Here is a 23,971-nt window from a genome sequence, read left to right as displayed (position 1 = left end):
TGGCTTGTAGTGGTGCCAACACTGGGAAGGTAGATGTGTGGGTCAGTATCCAGAAGTACAGCAGGGCCAAATCTCCCATCAACATTTGAAGGTGGGGGCAGGGAGGAGAGGGGAAAGGGGCTTGCATTCAATTTCCGGTCATGTCCCCTGCCCCCAGGAAATTTGAAGTCATGATGATTTGGGGAGAGAAGTTTAACAGTGTTCCTTTCCTCTACCTTCCATATCATTTGATTATAGTAGAAGAACCCTGGATTTTTATTTTCAGTAGAATCAATGTTTCTTAAAACATTTTGCCTACCATATTTCAAATCTTTTAACCTTTATTTTCCTTCTGGTTGTTTTTTTTTTTTCTTATCAGTGCATGCTGAACTAATAGGCATCCTCATAAATCAGGAAAATGTCCTCCAAAATGTTGACATTGAAAATGTCAGTTGCCTTTCTGTTTGAACTTCCAAGAGCAAAACCCTTCTATGTAGTCATTATTTATGCCCCTGAACATTTTGTAGCAGGGGCAGGTTTATACAGTAACAGAAAGTGTTCATACCCATAATTCCCTCTGACATTAATGTTGCCTCTTGATTCACCCTCTCACCATTTTGAAAATGCATCCTTAGGTTTAATACAGCTTATTGAATATCCATTCCATTTAGTCGGCACTTATGGCAGAAAACAAACAGCAACTGGTATCTTGGCTCTATTACATTTTCCGACAAGTGGGAAATATCTGTTTGTGATGCAATAAATACTTGGTTCTAAGTAATTCAGCAAATTGGCTTATTTAGCTTTAGCTCTACAGGGATGCACAGAGGGAACAATTTTTACCCGTCATTGATTCCACACTGAAATATGTTGATTGTCTATGCCTGCAGCTGGAAAAATTTTGTGGTGGTACGAGTGAATGAGCAGTTAGTGGAAATGCTGTTCTAAGTCACTGCAAAACTAGCAGTAATATTGTTTACCTACACAGTTCGAGCCAGCTCTTATCAGCTCATGAGAGTCAATTGTTAAATATTCAGGAATTTTTGAGCTGCATATGAAACCTTGGAACTTTGAAATTGGGGACTATTTATGCCACTGAAACTGGCAATTGAAATCTGGGCTTTTTTTTTTTTTAATATCTGGTTAACCAACGCACCATTGCCTACTCTACCTTAATGTAGGAGAGTTACAAAGGAGATGGCAATATGATCTCACTCATGTGGAATTTAAGAAACAAAACAGATGAACATAGGGGAAGGGAGGGAAAAATAAAATAAGACAAAATCAGAGAGGGAGACAAACCATAAGAGACTCTTAACTCTAGGAAATAAGCTGAAGGTTGCTGGAGGGGAGATGGGTGAGGGGAAGGGATAACTGGGTGATGGGCATTAAGGAGGGCACTTGATGTAATGAGCACTGGGTATTCTATGCAACTGATGAATCATTAAACTCTACCTTCTAAACTAATAATACACTCTATGTTAATTAATCAACTTTAAATTTAAAAGAAGGAGGTGGCAAGCAAAGAAATGAAGGTTTCACAAGAAAGTGAATAAACTCAAGAAAACTGAAAATACACAAAGAAACAGATGACAAGGGTATAACAACTTTCTGTAATGGTACACAGATATGCATAAGCATATTTAAGCACTTAAAAACTAGAGATCTGATTATAAGATCAAGCAAGTGTGGTAAGGATTCATGAAAGTGAGTCTCAACTAAGACTTATTTTCTTTTAAGTTGAGGTATACAGCATGAATCATAATAATTACCACAAAGTGAACCCCCACATAAGCACAATCCAGATGATTAAGCAAATTTTGCAGAAGAAGGGACACTCTAGAAGAAAGTAATGGAGCAGGCAATGTAGGTAGACATGCGACAGAAGAAATTACTTGCAGCTCCATAACAGATATTTGAGCTTGAAGAATATCAGTTGGACAACATAACCTGCTCTGGATTTTTATTTTGTTTTAATATTAAGATGCTGCAAATCAATTTATGAGAACTTTTTTTAGCTGTGCTGATGAATATACAGTTAATAGCTAAGTTTAGGGCTTTTGTCTGGGTAATTTCTCCTTTGAGATTTGATGATATTGTTTAGCTATCCTCCCCTCTTAACGTAGTCTCTGATTTAGTGGACCCTTGACCCTTAAGCAACATGGGCTTGAACTGGGTGGGCCCACTTACATGCGGATTTTTTTTTTTTTATAAATATAGTATAGTGCTGTAAACATATTTTCTCTTATGATTTTCTTAATAACATTTTCTTTTTTCTAGCTTACTTTATTCTAGGAATGAAGTATGTAATCCATATAACATACAAAATATATGTCAATTGACCATTTGTTATAGGTAAGGCTTCTGGTCAACAATAGATTATTCATAGTTAAATTTGGGAAGAGGCAGGGGTGCTGGGTGGCTCAGTTGGTTAAGCAGATGCTTTGGCTTTGGCTCAGGTCATGATCCCAGGGTCCTGGGATCTATCCCCACATTGGGCTCCCTGCTTAGCGGGGAGTCTGCTTCTCCCTCTGCCTCTCCCACCGCTTGTGTGCTCTCTCTCTCTCTCTCTCTCTCTCTCTGTGTCAAATAAAATCTTTTAAAAAATATTGGGGGGAGAGTCAAAGTTATACATGAATTTTCACTGTGCAGGGGGTCAGTACCCCTAACCTCCATTTATTCAAGGGTCAACTAATATCTTTACTTGCAGTAAAGGAAGTGAGTTATTATTAAATATCTTTCAAGTTCAGTAGCATATGCAGTATATGCATTGCTCTCTGCTACTTTTGCATTAACTCATCAGTCTCCCAAAGCTAGACATTTAAACCATCATTTATGTACATATGTGCAATTCTTTTTTTTGGAGGGGGAAAGTTGTATATTAACAAAAGTGATAATTTTAATGATAACCAACATGCAGTTTTACTAGATTGAATCTATCCTTTTTTACCATAAAAATTTATTCTGCACAATAAAACCTTTCAAACAAAAATTACACTGTAGCATGAGATTACACTAAAATGATTTACCAAAATAATTATACCCTCAGTAGTGAGCCCATCCTGTAAGCCTTGATTTCCTTCCTTGGGGTCCAGCAAAGCTTCCAGTTCTCCACATCTGAGTCTGGTCACAGACCACTGGAGAAACATCAGAGTACCTGTCAGTGGCTGCAGTTGGTTATATTTTGCTAGTCTGCCTGCCAACTTTCACTGGGGTTGGTCCTATCTCACCTGAAGGATAATAATTCCTTGAGAATAGAGATGTGTTCTCTACTTCCTTTATAATTCTCAGAAGTTCTTAGAACTATCTTGGAATCTGTACACGGTGAGGACCAAATAAACCCTGTTTGTTGACTGAGTTACAGCTCAGGTGTAAGTAACACCTGCAAGGAATTAAAAATGCTACCTGATGAAGCCAATTGATCTTTCCATCATTCTTAACAGTTAATATTATTTTAATGAAACAAATGGGAAATCAGGGAATAGAGAGGTTCTATTACTTACCAACAACTATACAGAGAAATGGTAGCAAGAACCAAGAGTAATTTTCTCTCTTTGTATCATAGCCCCAGTGTGGTGGTGCTGGCTGTCCCATGAGGTGGTAGTGGGTTGTTAAAAAGCTATCCTACCACATACCCCCATTGCTAAGGCACTCTCCTGGAGTTGTGTTTCTAGCAATGGTGATAGATTTGCATCTATTGCAGGGTAGTTGAAAAGAGTAATATAGCTGTCTATGAATTAGACAAGACTAGTTTTGATGGCCTTCTTAGTGTGGAGCAGTAACCACTGAGCTACCAGCCAAAGGTGTAACTTAAAGACATAAGGCAACTGTCACCAGCGAGAGGCTGTGTTCCCATTGCCAAGAACCGCTGAGACCTCAGTTATTAACTAAATTTGTAAATCAGTCATTTACTCGGGCCATTTAATTATAAGAATGCTGAATCCACTCTTTTTGCCGAGCTCCACTTCTGAGGATTGGATCAGATGGATTATTTTTCACCCCAACTGAAAACTTGGAAATCCAGTTGGTCCAGTCATAGAAACATTATCTAAAAATACCACCAAAGTCTGCTAAAAAGTTTAGGCTCTTAACCACAAATCTCCCAACCTATTAGGAAACTAGGAATGATCTCCAGATTTAGGCCCCAGAATTTCAATTAAAAATAAACTAAGAATATGCTTTGATTATGATAGAAAGATAATAGATTAATACCTATGACAGATACCCATCTGTCATAGATGTAAAGATATATATATATATAAAATTATATTAGTGTAATTTTAAGTCATAATGATTTGAAAAAAATAACTTTAAACTAGTTGATTGAATTCTCAGAATTGGAGTTATGGTCAAATAGTAAATCCTAAAAGAGATATAGTTATAGCCTCTTTTTTTTTCTTCCTGAATATCTTGTCAGCATAACTGTGATTATCTTTATTTGGTTGAAAACAAATGAAAAGAAAGCAATTATCACTCTAGATAAAATATATAGAATCTCAGTTGAAATCCAAAGCAAGAAAGAATTTAGGTACCTTATATAAATGTTTAACCATTTTAACAACTTAGAGAATAATGATTGCTGAGTTTAGTTAACAATTGGATCTTCCAAATCCAGAATGAGATGTTTCCGTCTCCATACAACTGCAAATCTTAATCTTTTCCTTTCTAATTGTTTGAATTATCACGGCAGTTTAGCCTTTACTCAAGTGGAACACTTTTTTTTCTCTTGAAAGAAAGAAAACAAGGAGACATTAAATATTTCCTTTTGAATTATTCTTCAGTGCTCAAAATACAGGTTTAATTCAAAACCAGTGTTTGCACTTTGAATAGCATACAAATCAGGATTTGAATCAAAAAACACTGAATCTATGAAAGAAACATAGTGTTGTTTTAAATTAAATTTTCTTTAAAATACAAATGATTTAAAATTACATTAATATAATTTTTTAAATGTATTGAAAACAAAACAAAACAAAAAAACACAGTTAAATATGTAACACTAAAAGCACATGCTAGGGTGCCTAGGTGGCTCAGGGGGTTAAGCATCTGCCTTGGGCTCAGGTCATAATCCCAGGGTCCTAGGATGGAGCCTGCCCACGTTGGACTCCCTGCTCCTCAGGGAGTCTGCTTCTCCCTCTGCCCCTCCCCTACTTGTTCTCTCAATGTCTCTCTCTTTCTCTCTCTCCCCAAAATAAATAAATCTTAAAAAAAATTAAAAGCGCATGCTAGAACCTCTTTATAGTTGTATAATTAAACATCCCCAAGTTGGGAAATATAAAAGTAAAAATTTCATATAGCAATCAGTTCCCTCTGTTGCTCACAAAGAGACCATTACCCAACTACTCATAATGATTTGAACAAAATAATAAACTTTAAACTAGTTGATTGAATTCTCAGAATTGGAGCTATGGCCAAATAGTAAATCCTAAAGATTTTCCTAGTGACTCATACTCTGTTCCTGAGCAGAAGCAGTATGTTTTTAGAGAGGTGTTGATGGAGGGGAAGGTAAATGAAAAGTGAGGCAGTAGAGCAGTAAATAAAGAGAAACTTACTGACTTCTCTGTAATAAACTGCCTTAAAAATCACCATTCTGGAAGGCCAAGATTTTTCTTTAAAACTGAACAAAAAAAAAAGATACTGACTTTTCATTTTAAAACTTTTTTTCCAGTAAAATACATATACAGAAAGGTGCACAAAACAAACATCTATCCCAATGCTTTATTTTAAAGTGAATACTAACGTGTTTATCACCCAGGTCAAGAAATGGAACATTTCAACATCCCCGAAACCTCCCTCGTATGCCACTCAATCATTACTCCCAATTCTCTAAAGTTAACTCCTCCCTTAAGTACTAACACCATAGTTTAGTTTTGCCTGATCTTAACTTACGTAAACAGATTCATAAAGAATGTGAGCTTTGGTGTCTGGCTTCTTTCATAGAACATTCATCCATGTGATTGCAATTCCCTATAGATGTTCATGTCCATTGCCAAAAGACCTCACAGTATATTGATCTATGCTACTGCTCTTCCTTTGATGACTTGCTTTGTAACCTTAGAGCTGTTTGAATAGTTTATTAGCTTACAACCCTTCATGTGCCTTGATGACTGATCCATTCCCACGGTCTTTAAAAATACACCTTTATTTAAGATATATTAGTCTTGATTGTTCAAATTCTCAAATGGGAATTTTTAAAGCTAATATTTCCAAAATGACTTGTACTATTGTAATTATTTCATATTATTTCCAAGGACTATTTATTTATTTATTTTTTAAGATTTTACCCATTCATTTGACAGAGAGACACAGCAAGAGAGAGAACACAAGCAGAGGGAGTGGGAGAGGGAGAAGCAGGCTTCCCGCCAAGCAGAGAGCCTGATGTGGGGCCCGATCCCAGGATCCTGGGATCACGACCCAAGCTGAAGACAGATGCTTAATGACTGAGCCACTCAGGCGCCCCTCCAAGGACTATTTAAATAGCAACAGTTGTGTGCTTTTACCTGGAAGGAGTAGTAGACAAAAGAGAAAGAAGAAAACTCAAAGTACAAATATAAAATACTTATTTATAACCCTAGAAAGAAACATCAGACTGCCCAGATTGGATACATGTCTTACAGGAAAGAACTAAGGGCTGTGTAATTTGTTGAAATCTTTAAATGTTCCAACACAATAAATAAAAATATAATTGCTTTTGAAAATGGGATTTGTGAGGACTGATGCTCTCTGTATCAGTTCAGTTCTTTGGCTTCAATCACAGTAACTCCCTTGAGCCATTTCAAACAGGAAGAAATGAACCTGAAGGAACCCAAGGGCAATATGGTACCTGGGAGGCTGGATAATGAGATCAGCATAGAGGCTGTCCCGGAGCCTGTGGAAAGACAGATCCTCACCTCATAGCAAGAAGAATCTGGGCAAGTGCTACCAGTCAGATGGAATTAAACTAGTTTTCAGTCTCTTTATTCTTCAGCTCAAGATTCGTATTCCAAGGAGGGAGCAAAGAATTGCTTTGACGTGGGTCAACTACTTTCCCTTTAGCTTGGGCAGAGGAGTCGTCGAAGGAGGAGAATTTCAGTGATAGTCCCCCAAAACCTTATGCAGTGATTGAAGGGTAATCATAATGAAGGAAACTAAGGGGCAGATAGGAAAGAGAAATGGATGCAGAGAAGCCCCAAACCAATAATATCTACTGTATTCTCCTACAACACAACTTCCATTTTGGATCCAAAATGGGCCAATGGAGATTGAAGTCCCTGCATAATGGACACAGTTTGGCAAATGGACAATTTATGTCATTATTGTCCCCACCTTCTTCAGGCTGGTGGATTGCTGAGATTATTGCTCTTCCTAGACTTTATATCTGGGCATCTCTGGCCTGATTTTGAAAAATTAAAATAAGATAAAAACCAAAGGTTGCAAAAAGTCAGTGGAGCTCCTTGGAAAAGAGCAGGACTGGAGAAGGAACCCAGATTGTCACACTTCTGTGAGTTGCATCAAATCATTCTCAGAATGGAAAGATTCATTTATTTTTGGAGAGGAGTATATTCCCTTCTAAGGTTTTATTTACAAAAATATCGATTAAAAAAAATGGAAAGAAAGGCCTTGCCCTTTCAGCTTTAACTGTTACCTGTGAAGAGTGAAAACCCTTTCCTTTTATTGGAATCATTGTGCGACATTTACAAAAATGTCTCTGTGATCGTTGAATCCTGGTAAAAGGAAAATGATTGTTAGAATTTCTAATTTAAATAGAGCATTACAGAGTCTGTGATCACTATGCCTCATGGAATTAATTTGAAAAAAATATATAAAAGTCAGTGACCAAAGTAACATCCATCATCCCTGATGGCTCAGGCTGTAATTCACTTAATTCTTCTGCTTAGAGCGAACTGGTATTTGTTAGCATTTGTGACAAAAGGAAGAAAAACCCAAGGGCTATGCCCATGGAGTGAGGTCAGAGGTCAGGCCAGTTTTTTTCCATCAGTGCAGTACACGTGTTTATGGCAGGAATCCATCCCGAGAAGTCACTGCCTGTTCCAGCAGTGGGAATTCCATGAGCATGATCATCTGTCCTCCCCAGTCCATCTTCTGGCTCTTCCATACTCAGAATTGGGGAAGAGAAGAATATAAGGAAGAAGATAAAGAGCTTTCACCTGGCTGGTATGATTTGTGTTACTAGTTCTCACTCAACTGACATTGGCTGGCTATCACACCTTCCACGACAGTGAGCATCCCCTGCTAGATCTTTGATGAGAAGACTTGTTGTTTGTTGGAGACCTCAACCCAGGGGAACACCATTCCAACATCTCCTGGTGTAGGTAATGGTAAATTGCAGTTGGAGGTCAGTAAAAATAAAAATGTGATTCATTCCATTAAGCCTGCACACCCTGTGAATTCTATCCCCATCCAAAAATCTACAGTGTCTGCCCGAGATGTTGTCCAGGGGGGGAAAGGAGACCCAAACCGAGTATTTTAAAGACAGAGGAATAAAGGGAATAAAGTGAAAGCCCTTTGCTACTGGTACTCTCCCTTTTTGGGGGGTGGGGAAGAGGTAGAGTAAACCTACATGTGACCTATGATGGCAAGTTCCAAAAAACCCTCTCAATCCAGCTCAAATGATAATGAAATTTATAGTCATAGATTGAAGTCCAGAAGAAGAGGGGCTTCACAGCTGACTAAATTTGGTGGCTCTGGCTCCATTTTCCTGTAAGCCTCTCTTCTCTGCCCTTCCCTGGTGTCAGCTGCATCTTTAGAAACGTTGGAGATGGTTGCAAAGGTCTGGACTCCTATCCAGGTGTGCCAAAGGCCAGGGGAAGACTTGATACTTCTAGAAGCTGCACGCAAGCCCCTAGCAAACTGTTCTTTGCATCTCATTGACCTGTATTGTCATGATTATCTATGAATCACACGTTGAGCCAAGTTCTGTCTGAGGGGATGGGGCATCAGCTTTTCCTGAGTCCTGGGGCTTCATGGGATTGTAGGAATGAAGAGAGAACAGATGCTGGGTAGCAATGTCCCCTTTAATATCCCCCCAAACAATTGTAATGACTAGATCTAATCTCTTACTGTTAGGCACTTAGGTTGTTTGTAATTTTTCACAAAAGTTCACAAGGATATAGAACCCTGTACATATTCTTTTGAATACCTCTTGCATTATTTCTTGGAATGTAATTCCAGAAAGGGGATTGCTCAAAGTAGTAACATATTTCTAAGCATTTGTTTTATATTGCCAAATTGCTTTCAGCCTCATTATTCCGAGTTACACTCCCACCAGAAATGTATGCAGATCCTATTTTCCCACATATTCAACACCCATGGGTTTTATACTTTTTAAAACTCTTCACCAATCCACTGGGTGAGAGAGACATTTCATTGTGTTTTAATTAGCATTTCTTTAACTACCAATAAATATTAATATTTTTATATGTGTTTGTTGGCCAGTTCTATTTCTTATCTTGTGAAGTGTTCATATTCTTTATCTACATTTCTGTTAAAGTATTGATAATTTTCATACTGATTTTAACTACTCTTTATATATTAAGGATATTATTAACACTGTGTCTGGTGTAATAAAGGTTATTAATAGTATTTTTGATAGAGAAATTATAAAAATTATTTACAATCAAGTATATAAATCATTTTTGTTATATTTTTTACTTTGGTAACGTGCTTAGAAAGGCCTTCTTTGACTCTAGATTACATAAATATCCAACTATATTTTTCAATTATTTAATGCTTCTTAAGTAGTTTTATTGAGATATAATTCACAAACCATAAAATTCACCCATTTAAAGTATAGTATTCATTGGTTTTTAGTATATTCATGGAGTAGTACAACCATCACCATTACCTACTTATAGAAGATTTTCATCACCTCAAAATGATTACATTTAAATATATGATTAATTTTGGATTGATTTTTATACATGGTGTTAGATAGGGGTCCAACTTCATTCTTTTGCTTGTGACTATCCAGTTGCCTGAGCACTGTTTATTGAAAAGACTATCCTTTCCCTATTGAACTGTCTTGGCATTCTTGTTGAAAACCAATTGACTATAAATATATTGGTTTATTTCTGGACTCTCAATTCTGTTCCATTGATTGAGATGTCTGTCTATTTGTCAGTACCACACTCTCTTGATTACTGTATGTTTGCAGGAAGTTTGGAAATCAGGAAGTGTGAGCCTTCCAACTTTGTTCTTCTTTCTCAAGACAGTTGGCTATTATGGATCCCTTGCATTTCCATATGAATTTTAGCATCAGCTTATCAGTTTCTGAAAAATAAAATAAAATAAAAAACCAGCAGCTGGGATTCTGACTGAGATTACACCGAATCTAGATCAATTTGGGGATATTGCCATCTTAACAATATTAAATATTCTGACCCATGAACATGGTATGTCTTTCCATAAATATAGACCTTCTTTAAAAAGAAAGCTTGTTTTCTAAGAAATGCCACCTTCCTTATCACTCCTGCCCCCTTCCAACTCCAGAGGATTAGAACCAGAAGAGAGAGAAGAAGCAATCTTAAAGCAACCAGCTCTGGGCTGTGCTGTGAGAGGGAAGATATGACATTAAGTTTTGAAGTATGTTGGAGTAAGTATGAATCACTAAAAGGGACTGGAACAAGATATCATCTGCCCCTGACGTTATTAAGGTCAGGCAAGGAAGATCAGACATAAAATGGATGAAGCGTGATTGGAAAAAGTAAAAAAAAAAAAAAGTTTTTCATATTTATGACTCAATGGGTTAAGACTTCAATAAACCTATTTGCACAAAACTGAATAAGAGAAAAGCTCTGCTCTCAAGGAATTCATCATCTTGCCTGCACCAACTTTGCCAAGACTGCCCCTTTTATGGAACAAAATCCTTTGAAAGATGTTATGAATAGTGTTTTTACCCTACACCTCATCCAGATTTCACCTAATTTACTGCCCTCCAAAAATACAACATTTACTATCAAACAGCTTTTGTACAGGAACACATGCTTGCTGGCACATCAGAAGGACAAGAAATAAATGATGTGATGAGCACTTTATTATTCACTTTATCCAAAGGCACTGCCTCAAGGAGGTTGCTATTGTACTCCTTGTGAAAGGAAATTAACACAGGTGTTTGTTATAAATATACTTCCATGAGTGCATTTGAGGCTGTTGACTTCTTTCAGACATAGTAAATTGCTCATTTATACATTAATGTTAATACACATGACTTAATGCACAGCATTTGTCAGATGGGAAATAAAAAGCTGAATTAACACAAACAGAACACAGCTGGCTTCAGATAATTATATAGGGCTATGGGGAAATGCTCAAAACAGTCTAAAACCTAGAAAATAATGATCCAGTACTTTAATTCTTACATGTGTACTCTTCCCTAAGCCCTGCTCTAATACCTACCCAGAAATTCTTTGATGACAGGCTTTTTATTGAAGTTTTTAACTTCCGCAAAAATAATTTCTGATTGCATTTTTTTCTGTGATTCTCTATGATTTACAAAAAAAAAAAAAGTTACTGCAACTTATTTTTTTAAGCTTGATTTCCTGTTGCTTCTTTTTCTAACCATTCAAAAAGGACACCAGACTTAATATCCTTGATGATTTTGCTTAGTAATTCCATGGCTTTCCTCAATTTTCAAAGCAATTTCCTTTCAACTACCTGTTATTTTTCTTATCTTGCACCCATAAGTGGCCTTTTTACCTACCTAAGACCTCCCTAATACCTCCCTGCCTCCAACCCAGGTTCTACTGTACTGGATGAATTCATCCTTTGTCTCACCGCTGAACCCCAGAAGTCTTGTGAAATTCTCTATCCTCAAGTACGTGTGTGTAAGTCACAGAATGATGTATATCTATGTGGATTAGAGGGAACTTGTCAGAGTATGTGTGTGTACAACGCAAGACAGGGTTCATGATTAACTGAAAGTGGAGTGGATGAGGGACTAGTCTCACAGGCAGACATCAGCTTTGGACACTTACATAGAGAATGCATTTTTAAAGTGGATTTATTGACATACAATCCACATGCCATAAAGTTCACCCTTTAAAAGTGTCCGCTTCAATAGTGTTTAGTATATTCACAGTGTCATGAGTTTATCACTATCTAATTTCAGAACATTTTCATCATCCCCCAAAGAAAACATTAGCATCTCCCCCTCACCAGGTTTAGACAACCACTAATCTATTTTCTGTCTCTATAGATGTACCTCTTCTGGATACTTCATATAAATGCAATCTCACAATGTTTGGACTTGTGTATCTGGCTTATTTAACTTAGCATATCCATATTATATCATGTGTCTACACTTGATTCCTTCTTATGACCAGATAATATTCCAATGCATGGACATACCATATTTTATTTTTCCATTTATCAGTTGATGGACATTTGGGTTGTTTCTAATTTTTGGTATTCTAGGTATTATGAATAATGTTGCTACTAACATTCACACACACATTTTTGTGTGGACATATTCTTTCAGTTCTCTTGGGTATATACCTAGAAGTGGAATTTTGGGGTCATATAGCAATTGTACGTTGAACATTTCAAAAAATAACAACACTTTCCAAAGCAGGTGCAGCATTTTGCATTCCTATCAGTAATGTATGAGGGTTCCAGTTTTACCACATCCTTGAAAACGCTTGTTATTGTCCTTTTTTTTTTTAATTATAGCTACCCTATAGCATGTGAACTTGTATCTCATCATGGTATTGACTAGCATTTCGCTAAGTACTAATGATATTGAACATCTTTTCATGTGCTTGTTAGCTATTTGTATATCTTCTGTGAAGAAATATCTGTTCAAATCTTTTGTCTATTTTTTAATTGAGTTATTGGTCTTTTTATGTTGGGTTGCAAGAATTATTTATAAATTCTAGATATAAGTCTCTTATCAGATGAATGACTTGCAAATACTTTCTCCCCTTCTGGGTGAGAGCCTTATTGATGGTATCATTTGCAGCAAAGAAGTCTTAAATTCTTATGAATACAAATTTATTTTTCCCCCTCCATGCTTGTGCTTTGATGTCATATTTAAGAAACTATTGCCTAATCCAAGGTCATGAAGTTTTACTCCTATGATTCCTTCTAAAAACTTTGTATTTCTAGCTCTTATATTTACATCTTTGATCCATTTTTAGTTAATTTTTGTATATGGTATGAGGTAGGGATCCAACTTCTTTCTTTTGCAGGTAGATATCCAGTTGTCCTTGCACCATTTATTGAAAAAACAACTCTTTCACCAGTAGTTCCCTTGCCAAAAATCAATTAGCCATAAGGGGAAGGGTATATATATCTAGACTCTCAATCCTATTTCAATGATCTGTCTATCTTTATGCCAGTACCACACTGACTTGATTACTATAGCTTTGTAATAAGTTTGGAAATCCAGAAGTGTGAGTCCTCCAACTTTGTTCTTTTTCAAGGTAGTTTTGACTCATTAGGGTTCATTGCATTTCCATATGAATTTTAGGATCACTTATAAGTGTAAGTCAAATTTAGGTCAAATACAAGTTAAAACGGCAGCTGGAATTTTATTAGGAATTATTTGAATCTGAGATCAATCTAGGGAGTAAAATGTAAAAACGAGATGTTTCATTTATTTAGGTCTTTAATTTCCTTTGATGATATTTTGTAGTTTGTAGTGTCCAGGTATTAAATTTCTTTTATTAAATTAATTTTTAAGTATTTTATTTTTTGAATTAAGTTGTGTATGAATTTTTTTGTTAATTTCCTTTTCAAATTGTTCATTGCTAGAGTATAGAAATACAATTGATTTTTGTATATTAGTCTTGTATCCTCCTAACTAGTATGAGTTCTAATAGTTTTATTGTGGATTCTGTAAGATTTTCAATTTACAATGTCATGTCATCTGTGAATAGAGATAGTTTTACTTACTCAATTTCAATATGGTTATCTTTTATTTCTTTTTCTTGCCTAATTGCCTTGGTTAGAACTTCTAATACAGTATCAACTAGCAATTGTAAGAGTGAACATCCGTGTCTTGTTCCTGATAAGGGTGAAATCATTCAGGGTTTCACCATTAAGTGTGATACTAGCTGTGAATGTTTCTTTGATGTTCTTTATCAGGTTAAGGAAATCCTTTTGCATTTCTAATTTGTGGAGTGTTTTTATTTGAAAAGGGTTTTGGCTTTTGCCGAATGCTTTTTCTGCATCCATTGAGATTATGTAAGTTTTTTCTTTAATCTATTAATATTATATATTACATTGATTGACTTTATTTGTTAAACCAACTTTGCATTCCTGGGATAAATCCCACTTGCTAATGGTGCATATTTCTTTTTATATGTCACTGCATTTCGCTTACTACTATTTTGTTGGGGGGTTTTACATCTACATTCATAAAGGATGGAGGTCTACTTTTCTTGTAATTTTATTTGTCTTGTTCTGGTGACATGATAATCATATATTTGAGAGCTATTCTTGCTCATATTTTTTGGAGGAGTTTGTGAAGGACTAGTACTAAAACTTCTTTAAAGGTTTGGTAGAATTCACTAGTGAAGCTATCTGGGCATGGGCTTTTCTTTGAGGGAAGTTTTTTAAATTACTAATTCAATCTTTTTACTTGTTATGTATAGTAATATCTTTAATGTCTTCTTGAGTCAGTTTTTGTCTTTCTAGTGATTTGTTCATTTCATCTAGGTTATCTAATTTGTCATCATATAATTATTTATAGTATTCCATATTCTCTTTTTGATTTCTGAAAGGTCAGCAGTGATAACTCCTCTTTTATTTTTGATATTAGTAATTTGAGTCTTCTCTCTTTTTTCTTGTATAGTCTAGGTAATCGTTTGTCAGTTTGTTGATCTTTTCAAAGAGCCAACTTTTGGTTTCTTTGATAGTTTCTATTATTTTTATGTTATCTATTTATCTCCTCTCCAATATTTATTATTTCCTTCCTTCCTTCTGGTTTAGTCTGTCTTCTTTTTAAATTTCTTAAAGTGGAAAGTTGGGTTATTGATATAAGATTTTTTTCTTTTTTAGCTATAAATTTCAGTCAAAACATTAGTGCTTTTTTTTTTTTAAAGATTTTATTTATTTATTTGACACAGAGAGAGAGAGAGTTCATAAGTAGGCAGACAGGCAGGCAGAGGGAGAGGGAGAACCAGGCTCCCTGCTTCTGTGGGGCTCCATCCCAGGACCCTGGGATCACGACCTGAGCTGAAGGCAGATGCTTAACCAACTGAGTCACCCAGACGCCCCTGCATTAGCTTTATTCCATAAGTTTTGCCATCTTGTTTTTTCATTTCATTAATGTCAAATTATTTTCTAATTTCTCTTGTGATTTTTTCTTTTCCCCATTGTTTATTTAGGAGTGTGTTGCTTAATTTCCACATATTTGAGAATTTACCAATTTTTCTTTTATTATTGATTTCCAATTTTATTACTTTTTATCAGAAAACATTCTTCATATGTTTTAAATTCTTTTAAATGTATTGAGGCTTGTTTTATGGCCTGACATATGCTAATCCTTGGAGAACATTTCATGTGTACTTGAGAAGAAAGTATATTAACTGTTGTTGGGTGGAGTGTTCTATAGATGTCTGTGAGGTTTCATTGGTTTGTAGTGCTCTGCAAGTCTTCTATTTCCTTGTTAATCTTTTGCTTCGTTAATCTATTCATCATTGAAAGTGAGATATTGAAATCCCCAATTACAATTGTTAAATTTTCTATTTTTTCCTTCAATTCTGCATTTTGTGGTTCTGTTGTTAACTACATATATAAGTATTATCTCTTCCTGAGGGATTGAATCCTTTATCATTATAAAATGTCATTCTTTTGCACTAATAACAATTTTTGGCTTAAAATCTAATTTGCCTAATATTAGTTTAGCTATATCAGCTCTCTTTTGGGTATTGTTGGCATAGTATATATTTTTTCATCTTTTTCCTTAGCCCCTATTTGTATCTTTCAATCTACTTGAATCTTATTTTTGTATCCATTCTGCCACTTTGTGCCTTTTGATTGGGATGTGTATTCCATTTGCACTTAGTACAATTATTGATAAGGTAGGATTTGCATTTGCCACTTTGTTGGGTTTTTTTTCCCTGTATGTCTGATGTGTTTTTTGTTCTCCATTACTACCTTCTTTTGTGTTAAATAGGTATTTGTGTGTGTGTGTGTGTTGAGAAGTTACTTTACTTTTTAATTTTCTTTTTTTTTTGACATTTCTTAACCTCTAGTAGCTTACATTTCTTTTAATTTTATTTTATTATGTTATGTTAATCACCATACGTTACATCATTAGTTTTTGATGTAGTGTTCCATGATTCATTGTTTGCATATAACACCCAGTGCTCCATTCAATACGTGCCCTCTTTAATACCCATCACCAGGCTAACCCATCCCCCCATGCCCCTGCCCTCTAGAACTCTCAGTTTGTTTCTCAGAGTCCATAGCCTCTCATGGTTTGTCTCCCCACTCCGATTTCCCCCCCCCTTCATTTTTCCCTTCCTACTATCTTCTTTTTTTTTTTTTAAACATATAATGTATTATTTGTTTCAGAGGTACAGGTCTTTGATTCATCAGTCTTACACAATTCACAGCACTCACCATAGTAGTGATCCGAAGGGGTATGTGCACCCCAATGTTTATAGCAGCAATGTCCACAATAGCCAAACTATGGAAAGAGCCAAGATGTTCATCAACAGATGAATGGATAAAGAAGATGTGGTATATATATAAAATGGAATATTATGCAGCCATCAAAAAACCAAAATCTTGCCATTTGCAATGACACGGATGGAACTAGAGGGTATTATGCTAAGCGAAATAAGTCAATCAGAGAAAGTCATGTATCATATGATCTCACTGATATGAGGAATTCTTAATCTTAAATAGGTATCTTATAGCATATCATTTTAATTCCTTTGTTTCTTTTACTGTGTTTTGGGGCTATTTTTCTTAGAGATTGCCTGGGAATTAAAACTGAACTTAAAACTATCTTGTATGGATTAATACTAACTTGATGTCAGTAGTATACAAAACTTTGTTCCAAAATAGCTCCATTCACTCCTCCTTCATTGTACTATTGTTGTCAAATTACATCTTTACACATTATAAGCCCTTTGACACAGTTTTATAATTATTGCTTCAGCAATTGTCTTTTAAATCAGATGGGAAAATAAAGGAGTTATAAACAAAAGTACATTTATACTATCTTTTATGTTTACATATGTATTTACTTTACTGGTACTCTTTATTTCTTCATGTGGATCCAAGTTTCTGCCTAGTGTCCTTTCATTTCAGCCTGAGGACTCTCTTTAGCATTTCTTATAAAGTAGGTTTGCTAATGATTAATTCTCTCTGATTTTGTTTATCTGGAAAAGTCTTATTTCTCCTTCATTCTTAAAGGTAATTTTTCTGGATATAGAATTGGCAGATAGTCTTTCTTTTAGTACTTTGAATATATTATCATACTGCCTTTTGGCTTCCATGGTTTCTGATGAGAAGTCAACTACTAATATTACTGAAGACCTCTTGTAAATGAGTTGCTTCTCTTGCTGTTTTCAAGATTCTCTCTTTGGCTTTTGACAGTTTGATTCTGATGTGTCTATATGTGGACCTCTTTGAGCTTGTTGTAATTGAACTTTGTTGAGTTACTTTGTGCAGATTAATGTTTTCATCAAATTTGTGATGTTTTTGGCCATATTTTAGAAAATATTCTTTCTGCCCCTTCCTCTCTGTTCTCTCTGAAACTTCAATGATATGTAATTTGTTATGATGATATTTTCCCTCAGGTCTCTGATACTCTGTTCATCTTTACTCATTTTGAGTGTATCTAGTGATTTTATTCATTTTAGTTATTGTACTTTGCAACTCCAGAAATTCTGTTTGATTCTTTTTTGTAATTTATATTTCTTTCTTGCCATTTTTTATTTGGTGAAACATCTTTCTTATACTTTACTTCTTTAGACATAGCTTCCTTTACTTCTTTGAATATACGTATAATAGTTGGATTAAAGTCTTTGTCTAGTAAGTCCAACATCTGAGCTTCCTCAGGCACAGTTTCTATTGACTACTTTTCTTTTTTTCTTTTTTGTGTGCATAGATCATACTTTCCCTCTGTGTGTGTGTGTGTGTGTGTGTGTGTGTGTGTGTGTGTGTTTGGATGACATAATTTTTTGTTGAAAACCGGACATTTTATGTAATATAACCTGGGAACTCAGGAAATCAGATGCTTTCCTCCCTCCCCAGCGTTTGCTATAGTTCTTCCTGTTCACCTGTTGTTGCTGCTGCTGTTTGTTTGGTTTCATGACTTTCCTGATCTAATTCTGTAAAGTCTGTATTCTTTGTGATATGTGGCACCCAAAGTACCTGCTTGGATAGCTTGGTAATAGGCTAATAATTACTGATTTTCTTATATTCCTGGATCCAATAAGTCTCCCAGCTTTTCCTGAGGGGCTTTGTGTATGTGTTGGGGCAGACACTTTATAAGCTGGTCTTAGTCTTCACTTCCTGTTTGTATAGAACCTCAAGCTCAAGCAGAGGTGAGAGATGCACACTTCCCTGTGCATGCATGTGGCATCTATATTCCCAGGAATGTGTTAGAGCTTTGCAAAACCCCTACTGGGCATCTCATTCCCCAGATTTTCCTCATGTTTTTTGGTCAGTCTCTTGTTAGCTGCAAATGACCTCAGGCAGCTTTACTGTTTGTGTATTACTACTATTTGTAGATTAAGATACTTTAATATCTGTATAAACTTCTGATTTCTGAACTGTGATTATCCTCATTTATAAATGAAGAAACCAAGACCCAGAAAAGTTAAGTCTATGCATATGTCACACTGCTGGTCAGTGATTGCATCAGAAGCCAAAACTCTGCAGACTGTCTCCTTCCAAAGTCCATGGGGATATGGCTGAAAAGTAGTTTGAAATCAGACAGTGGGGGTATTTGAATACTTTGAATACGGAGTAGTCCAGTCTCCAATAGTTGAGAGAATTATGCTCTAATGGCAGAATTATTACACCCATTGTAAGGACACCTGTTCTTACAACAAATATAAGGTGATATATCAACAACAGTTGGAAGGTGGAAGAGAATTTTCTCCTTTGGGAAGGAAAGGTGCTTTCCCTCTTTCCCACCTTTAATAACAAGCTAGTCTCTACCTTTCAGACATTGTACCCCCAGGGATGACCCACACCAATTTAGTCTTTCAGAGCCAAGCTGGAAGAAAACACTCATACTGGTCCATGTAAAGAAAGCGGATACCTGTGACTCAGCACAACCATGGCTCTCTGAACAACGTTCTTTTGGGGCTGCAGTTCCCTCCCTGTAAAATATGGGGCTGGATTAGATGACCTAAGGTCCCTTCCACCATAATGTTATTATAATCATCCTTTAACTCAAAGTCTAATTCAGAATCAAAGTGACACTGGCTGTAAGATGAGAGTATGGAAGGAGCAGGACAGCCCCAGGCAGTTGTACACTGTTTGCTCTATCTCCCTCCCTGTCACTTCTGCCCAAAATAAGGGACTGGGAAGTGTCCCTCGTACAAGCATGAGGAACAGAACTCCTGGAACATTTTGTTTTTATATTATGTCATAGTGAGGCAGTTAGCATTTATTTCCAAGATCAATATTCACTGAAACAAAGCTAAGTCGTACTTTGAACATGACTCAGCAGTAGAATAATAAAATTCCCATGGAAGTTTTCCGCTGGTCAGTGAAGCAACTTGTAACAGTCAGAGACACTTAAGAAAGTTTTTGCTAGAGGCTTTTACATGCTAAGTACAGAAATATCCGAGTAAAAAAATGTACCCAGGAAGTAGCACTCAGGGCCTGGCTGTAAGCAACAGGAGTAGGGTTTTTTTGTCTTTGTTTTTTGGTTTTTGGTTTTTTTAAGGAAACATACCAGAGCCTGCACATGCTTCTGTCTGACGTCAAAGCAATCACCCCAGAGAGAATACCATCTCAAAACATTTAGGAATGCTTTTAGTCTTCAGAGGCAGAGATCACTTTCTTTAACATCCTAAGAGAGGTTCAACCTTAAACATTTGAGGATGGGCTTAATTTGTGAAACTAATCACAAATTAGACCAGAGCTTTGCAGTGTGAAAAGAAATCTAATCAAGATAAATAATATCACCCTGGATTTCTAAATGAGGTGTGAATTCATTGACTGTTTTTTTTGGCTTTACTTGGGATGGTAGAGTAGAGCCGTGCTGTCTACCTTTTTGCTGATAGACTGGTATTTATTTCTGATACTGTTGGCACCAGTCAGGCTCTGGCCAGACACACAGGGCATATTCAGAGGGCAAAAGGGCATAAGTGGAAAGGGTTTAGGAAGGCCTTTTTACAGTGGCATTGGTGGGACAGAGCATGGCTCTGGAGAAGCCAGTGGAGGACAATGCATACATACTATTGTGAGCATTGTTCCTCTCTGTTCCAAACAGTGAGGGAGTGGATCTATTCCACAGTACAGTAAAAGTGTCTTTTTAGACAAGTTAGTGTCTATAAATCAATCAAGTTATTTCTGTCTGAGGAAAATATAGGCTTTTTAATAAATAATGTTGGGACAAATAGATAGCGCCTTGGAAAAGTTTAAAAGTGAATCTAATCCTCACATTGAGATAAACTCCAAATGGATCAGAGATCCAAATGAAACGAAAGAAGTAATGCACGTGAATTACTTTATAACCCAGAAGTGAAGAAAGCCTTTCAAAATCCAGGAACAAAACCAGGGAAAGGTTAGTAAAATTTACTATCAAACAAACAAAACAAAACACCCTAGTAAGCCAAATCAAAAGGCAAATGACAGACCTGGAGAGAGCATTTGCAAGTTATCTCACAGAAGAGGGCAAGTATACAGAGAGCACTTAAAAATGGAGAAGCCCCCAAATTAGATAGAAATATAGACATGAGTCATGACCAGAGAGAAATGTGGGAAAAGAGAGAAAAAGAAATATGAGTTGCTTCTTACACATATGAAATGATGCTCATGTTCCCTTATAAGAGAAAGGCAAATTAAAACTTTGCTGAATCTAAAAGTTTGATAACATTTTCTATTGAGAGTGAAAGCACAAAATGGGACAAACCTTATGCAAGGGGATTTGGCAAAATTACATATGCATTAGCCTTTGACCCAGCAACCCCACTTTTAAGAAGCTGAAAGTACACCTCCATAAGTTTGTACAAGGTTATGCAACTCAACATTTTCTGTAGTAGCAAAACATTAGAAACAACCTAAATGTTCACCAACAGGACACTGGGCAAATAAAGTGCAGTACATACACAAATTAGAGATGAGGCAGTCAAAAAAACACAAAGGAAAATGTGAACTGAGATAATTTCCAGAATACACATTTAGATTTAGCACATAGCAGTACATGGAGTAAGTACTATATACTTTGTGTTTAAGGATAAATGGAGGAGTTTGGAGGAAAATGGTGGAGGAGTAGGGGACCCTAGTCCCATCGGGTCCCTTGAATTCAGCTAGATAGCTATCAAATCATTCTGAATACTTGTGAACTCAACCTGGATCTAAGAAAAGAATTGCTGGAACTCTACAAATAGAAAAGTGACCACTTTTTGCAAGGTAGAGGTGTGGAGAAGTGAATCTGAGGTGATATATCAGAAGATAAATTGGGGGGGGCAGGGAGCCTCCATAAGTCAGCACTGGAAAGTGATATAACAGTGGGACACAAAATCAGAACTTTTACAGCTCTGGTGGGGGACATCCCTGCCTGAAAGGTGGCAAAGTAGAGCAAAATCCTAGGTGGGACAGTGTGGTCTCAGGATCTCCAGGGTCACAGGAAGATGGGGGTGCCTGAATGTGGAAGAGTTCCCAGGCATCTGAGCGGGAAAGCCGGCTGCAAACAGCGAGGCCAGGAGTGGGCTCTCAGTTCAGGGTTGCCAAAAACCACAAACCACAGCACAGTTGGGTGACTGCTCTCTGAGCAGGGGCCCAGCAAGAGGCAGAACTATGGTGACACCCTCTTCATTCCGTCGGAGGAGTGGTGTGGGTGCATGCCAAAGGAATCTGAAGGGTTTGGAGACTTGAGTGGTGGGGGGTGCATGCCGCAGGAGTCTACAGAGTTTGGAGACTTGGGTGGCCTGGGTGAGCACCATAGGAGTCTGCAAAGTTTGGAGTCTCGACACGGGGTCACGTGCCTGAGATAAAAATGCTTGGATACAGGCTGGGTGAACAAAGAGTGGGGACAGAAACCAGGGAGACAAGGTGATTGACTGCTTTTCCCTGAGGGCGCACTGAAGAGTGGGGGCCATGATCTCCCAGCTCCGGGGCTGGAGAAGAGGGTGCCACCATTTTTATTTTCATCCTCTAAAGTGGCTCAGAAAGCATTCAGGGAACAAAAGCCACATAGAGCAATCTGGAGCCACTTACCCTGAACCACGTCCCCCAGCAAGGGTGGTGCAACCCCTCCTGAGCAAAGTCACCTCCAAATCAGTGCAATAGGCCTCTCCCTCAGAAGACCCGCAGGAACATCAGGCTAAGAGCAAGGATACAGATCACACAAAACTGAAAAACTCCAGTGCTAGGGAAAAATAATACATAGAATTCAAAGTTTTTTCTCATGATTCTTTAGTCTTTCCATTTAAAATTACTTTTTTTCTTTTTTCCTTTTCAACTAGTTTTTTATTTTACCAACTTTTTAAAGCCTTTTTTAAAAATATAAATTTTTTTTTAAAGAATTTATTTATTTGAGAGAGAGAGAGAGCACAGAGGGAGAGTGATAGGGAGATGCAGATTCGCTGACAAGAGCCTGATGCAGGGCTTGGTCCCAGGACCCTGAGATCATGACCTCAACCAAAGGCAGACACTTAACCAACTGAGCCACCCAGGTGCACTTTTTAAGCCTTTTTTAATTTTCATTTTTACATTTACATTATATATATATGTCCTTCATTTTTGGCTTCCTTTCATTGTATTCAATTTTATTTTTATATATATCTATGTTTTTATTTCTTTATAATTTTGGGGTCTAGTTTCTTCTAACAAACAGGCCAAAATACACAGGACCTAGCATATTACCCTGTTCTTTCCACTTGTTCTCTGACTTTTTTTTTTTTCGTTTTTTTGTTTTGTTTTGTTTTTTGGTTTCTGATCTCTTTTGATTTGTTTAGTGTATATTTTCTTGGGGTCATGGTTGATATTTTTTGTATTTTTGTTCTCTTGTTCATCTATTCTATTTTGGACAAAATGACAAGATGAAAAACTCAGCCGGGGAGAGGGGAACAAGAGGCAGGACTAACTGCCAGAGATTTAATAAATATGGATATTAGTACAGAGCTAGAATTCAGAATAATGATTATAAAGATACTAGCAGGGTTTGCAAAAAGCAGAGAAGACACTGGAGAATCTCCTTCTGGAGAAATAAAAGAACTAAACTCTATTCAGGTCAAAATCAAAAAGGGTATTACTGAGATGCAATAAAAAATGGAGGCTCTAGGGGCACCTGGGTGGCTCAGATGGTTAAGCATCTGCCTTTGGCTCAGGTCATGATCTCTGGGTCCTGGGATCAAGTCCTGCACTGGGCTCCCTGCTCAGCAGGGAGTCTGCTTCTCCCTCCTCCTCTGCTTATCCCTGCTGCTCGTGCTCTCTCTCTCTCTCTCAAATGAATAAATTTTAAAAAAATGGAGGATCTAACTGCTACGATAAATAAGACAGAAGAAAGAATCAGTGACATAGAAGATAAAACAATGGAGAATAAAGAAACTGAGGAAAATAGAGATAAACAACTACTGGATCATGAGGGGAGGATTTGAGAGATCAGCGATATCATAAAGCAAAACAATATTATAATAATTGGGGTCCCAGAGGAAGAGGAAAGAGAGAGAGGGGCAGAAGGTATATTGGAGCAAATTGTAGCTGAGAACTTACCTAATCTGGGGAAGGAAATAGGCATTCAAGCCCAGGAAGCACAGAGAACCCCCCTCAGAATCAATAAAAATAGGTCAACACCTGGACATATAATACTGAAGCTTGCAAATTTCAGAGATAAAAGGAAAATCCTGAAAGC

The sequence above is a fragment of the Halichoerus grypus genome, chromosome 1 (genome assembly GCF_964656455.1).
Source record: "Halichoerus grypus chromosome 1, mHalGry1.hap1.1, whole genome shotgun sequence".
Taxonomy (NCBI): Eukaryota; Metazoa; Chordata; class Mammalia; order Carnivora; family Phocidae; genus Halichoerus; species Halichoerus grypus.
The sequence above is the reverse complement of the archived record's forward strand: the minus strand, read 5'-3'. Positions refer to the sequence as shown.